A 4,923-nucleotide genomic window follows, 5' to 3' on the forward strand; every position below is an offset into this window, starting at 1 on the left:
ATCAAACCTGTGACTTGAGGATATCAGAGATTTCATCTTTGACACAGTGTTTCAATCTACACACATTTTTTCAATGGGACTTTTCCATGTTAAAACATGTTTGTAAATCAGGCCCAAAGAACTGTAGTGATGAAGCAAGAAAATGGTATTACAAATTAAAAATGTCCTTTAAATGGGCAGATCGGCAAGGATGAGTGGGTCTGGAGAGCTAGTCACAGTGCGCTCTAACGACTATGGGGTAATTGTTTTCTTGAGCATATCAAATCTGGGATGCAGCCATGATCTGGCCCACTTGGCATTTTCATCCAGTGGATCATGAATTCCACATATTAAAAGGCAGCATTCTACCAAATGGACAACTCTACCATATGATAAACGGCGGATCCACACTTCAACGAAAAAGAAAGTAAAACATTAAAATAACATTGGACTACTGGTTACACCCTAGTTAAAAAATCACCCGCATTGCATGGCATTTAGTGCCCATATTTCAGGGCATGAATTCATGTTAGGTGTTGGTTAAAGCTGAACCTATGGGCAGTGAGATGTAGTGTCACTCCACTGAAAGACCTGAGGTGTTAAGTTAGTTTTATTTTGGTGTACTGGGGATAGAGATAAAAGGGATAAAGGGATATGTGTGTGGGAGGTGGTTCACAGAGATGGCCGATTTCACAGGACAGCAGAGTGCACGCTGTGTGCTAGCTGCGATTGCACATGTCCTGGTCACATATTGTAATTAATATTGGGGTTGTATGCATTATTTCATTAGGATTCTTACCACTTCTAATCAACATAACATTATTGAGGCAATATGCCCTGAGGCGGCTGTCTGACCCTGTCGGTAACGGGCCGCCACCTAACTTAATGACCTGAGTGAAGCAAGCATCCCTTAATGAGGGTGGCAGTGCCATTAGCAAAAGGGTCTGCCTGACATCGAGGGGTATATTGCCATTAGCACCCACGTAGTTCCCTACATGGGTGCTAATGGTGTGTCTTTTCTTTTTAACATACCTTGCTGCATGATGCCAGGCCGCATAATGCATTCCCTGAAGTCCATTTTCCATGTTGATGATGTTGACGTCATCAACATGGTAAAAAGACTTCAGGGTAAGCACTGCGTGGTGCTCGGCTGTGCAACTATGGTACGTATCATTTTTAAAAAATTAAAAAAGCACACTCTTAGCACCCACGTAGGAATCTACGTGGGTGCAAAGAGGTGAGTTTGCAAGCAGACCGAGGAAGGGAAGGGGCGCTCTGGCTACCCAGGCTGCACGTAACGCAGGCTTGTACAATACAGTTTTCAATAAGCAAAAATTGCACCTCGATTAAACCTCATGAGCTACGATACTGCCACTGCGCAAAGCTAGGCTTGTACAATACAATACAGCCCGTGTTTCGAGCATCATGATTAGCCAGCAGCCCCTACCAGGGTGCTAATCGCTATTAACATCCAGTTCAATGGTGCTCCATTTATCAACCGCGAAAGAATGAAAGCTGAGGCAGGATACCTACAAGTGAAGTGCAGGCTTGTCATGTGTCAGAGTAAACAGGTACTTCCATCAGATATCTGTCCTTAAAGGCGGGTTCCATAGTATGTCACTTCTGCTCATTTTCAGCTGCATGCTTTTGTTCCAACCCACACTGTATCCCTTCTTCTGATCCTCACCCTGGAATCGTGCACCTAGTTGTTTGCTTTATCGATTCCGGTTCCTTGGTCTTGCTAATCCGGCCTAAAACCACTGGCGTTCCCATGAGGGCAGTGTTTTTGGCTGCTGCTGACAGACTTCTCATTTGAGTAACTTAAATTCAGTTTTCCCAACCCTGTACTCATTCCTCTTTACTTGATGCCCGCGCTGGCACATATTCAGTTACGAAGTAATCATCAATCTGGAGTGTGGTACTGGGTTGTGATGAGCATGCCCATGAGGTAACGGGTCCATCTGTGCATATTGCCATTAGCAGCCAGGACAAACACCCAGCTACATCAATTTGACATTGCACACCTGAACTTGAAAAATAAAATAAACATGGATATCATTGAAAAATAGAATAAGCTCTTTCACGAAGTACCCTTTTTTCCATTTCTATGGTAGGGTACTTGTGGTTCAGGTAAGAGTTACCCTGATCAACAAGATAGTCTGATGAGGAACCTGTAATGGATTGCTATTTGGCAAGGGTGTAGGACCCCTGGCTTTTTGAAAATGTGTATCCATGTAATAAAATGATGCAGTTCATTTCAACTCTGAAAGGGTAATCCGCTGATCAGATGCCCCTCGCAGAAGCTCCATGCCACAAGCATAGTGTGGAGTTGTGCCCTGTTGCATCAGTAGCTTGATCGGCAGCACCTGTTCTACCAGTGGCAATGAGCAGGTTCAGAGGTCACAGGTGCCCATTTGACAGCTGCAGTGACAGCCAATTTTCTGCAGCACAGTGGCTGTATGTGAGATATGCACCTCTTTTCCAAAACCCTATAATTATCACTCTACCTCCTGGTGGCAGAATAATCTTTAAATATAAGTTATTGTATGTTGGATGGTGTTCTCATAATTATTACAGCCACAGCTGTTTGATATCACACGTGTCAGCCCTGTAATCCCATGATAAGCTGTGAAAGGATTATGTGTAACGTCCCCGGACAGGTGGGATGTTACCACTACTGGCAGGACTGCAGCCTTGCGGGACTACATCTCGTTGTTACTTTGTAAGGGTAGGTAACCCCCTTCCTATAAGGCAGCCACTCCACAGGAAGGTGGCCTGTGATCAGGAATCAAAGTGCACACCCATTGACAAAAGGTTTAGCCTCACACTAGGGTTCTGCATTTCAAATGGCCTTTGATCCTATTGAGAAGGCAGGGGAGCGAGGATAGTGTAGACAGGGGCAGCTCTATACAGATGAAGGAACATTCTGTCTGCCTCTATCTCTCCTTCCTGTCCCCTCCACTTCCTTTAGCACAAAGCACTTTGGGTGTGATGTCAGAAGGGAAACTTCTACTTAATTTATGAGCTGGAATCAGACCCGTAGAGCATGCTAGCTGACACCCCTTCTTTAATTCACTGTGGAACAACAACTGAGATGGATTCATTGGAGAGTTGCACGTTCCAAAGCCCTCAGGCAAAGGAGGGGAAGAAGGAGCAGTCCAGGGCAGAGGAGAGCTCTGCCCCCACCTACTCTCAAGGCACATTGTTGGTAACTCTTGCTGTGGACCAGGACCTGCCATTCTGAGACAGCAGACCCTGAAAGGACTCAGCTTGTCCTTGAGCCCCCGAAGTGGGACTCAAAGCATCTGGAGGGCCAGATAAGCTAAAGCTCCCTTTCTGCCACCTCAAAGCTATTTGAACTGCCTTCAAAGCTGAGCTCAATGCCAACGAAGCCGAGGGATCCCACCCATGCTACTTTCTGGCACTCCTCTGAAAACCTCGAACTACAGTGCCTGCTTCTCAAGCCCATGCATGCTTTAACATGCCCTTCATGAGGCCATCACCTATTAGGCTCCATACAACCACTCGACACTGGGACTGGCTCGGCGCACTGGATTGTCACTTGCCGAGTCGAACCATGGGTTTCACCACGACTTGACCAGGCTTGCCCTCAAACTGCTGATTCGCCAAAATGCACATCAGAGCAAAATGATTACCATTTCGACAACCTCTGCCCGCCGACTCAAACTACTGGAGTGTCACTCATCAACCCTTCCTAACATTTACAACATGACTCAACCCAGCTCGACCTCTAACAGATACTGGTGAAAGCCCTGACCTGCCTCACTAAAAGCTACAGGAGAACAGCACAAAGCCACCACATTTAAATTTGCTAGCCACCCGCTTGCCACTTGGGCACACACAATCAAACGTACATGAAGTAAACTCACTCTGCTTGCATCGCTGCTCAAAGCCGAGTTCGATGCTGTTGAACTTCAAGAGGGTGCTATTGACTATTAACTGCCCCCTGGGTCTAGTTTTGGGCCCTAGACTGGTTAGGTCACACATTCCGTTTCTGCATTAAAGAAACACACTCTTTTTAAAGAACATTGTGTGTTTTACTTGACTTATACCTCTGATTCACTACTCAGAGTGCTGCAGTGTGCTTTCTCTGCTTGTTCTATGTTCTTACCTCAGGGGTGGGTTTTGTAAAGTGTTTTCTATTTAGATATTTTGCAGATGGTGTTTTTGATTTAAGTATATCGATTATTATAGAACCTTTAGACATTCCCTTTATATTGGACTGTTATGCATTGCTGTTTGGATCTGTACTGAATCACATTCACAGCCCTCCTGAGAGCACAGCCTTCCCTCAACCACGTTATCACAAAAAATTGAAGTTGGCATATATGTTAACTGTTCCTGTTTTACCTTTATGATTGTGTTGGCTCCTGGTTTGTAGCAGTGGGAGGGCTGAGTGGTCGTTTGAGCCTCTACTCATCCATGTACCTCTGCAGGGCAGAATCCAGTTTGCCACACGCCCTGTTTTGCTGATCTATGAAACAGTAAGCTCCTGTACAAAAAGACGGCAAGAAGGTGGACCATGGCGACCAGACAGTTTGGAACATGGGTTTATATGCCTGATTCCGCCCACATGCCCTGCTATTTAATTGGATGGCAAAGCCAAGCAAGGTCTTCATTTAAAATGACCTGTCTGGATAAAAAGGATCTGTCTGTTCTGTATTCCTAGCTGCCTTTCCCTACATGAAAAGATCGCTGGTCGGACTAAGCATATATGTGATAGTGATTGATCGGCTTTAACTGGAAATCCTCAGGAGCAACAGAGTCAACACATGTACCCATGCCTTTGTGAGTCAGGCAGTCAACACGTGGGATTCCCTGACAACAGCTCCCAGAACTATACCAAATGGCTTGTTATTTTGAAGCAATTCTTACCTGGTATGATAGCAACAAATGTGTGTCTCCTCTCCCTCTCCCATTACT

At 45.4% G+C, this 4,923-nt stretch overlaps 1 pseudogene; it reads right to left on the minus strand.

Annotated features, from left to right (window-relative positions):
• Positions 1-1,254: 1,254 nt before the first annotated feature.
• Positions 1,255-1,365, minus strand: LOC138522149 (U4 spliceosomal RNA; annotated as a pseudogene).
• Between the last annotated feature and the right edge of the window lie 3,558 nt (positions 1,366-4,923).

Source organism: Ambystoma mexicanum, chromosome 13 (genome assembly GCF_040938575.1).
Source record: "Ambystoma mexicanum isolate Mex_15411 chromosome 13, UKY_AmexF1_1, whole genome shotgun sequence".
NCBI lineage: Eukaryota > Metazoa > Chordata > Amphibia > Caudata > Ambystomatidae > Ambystoma > Ambystoma mexicanum.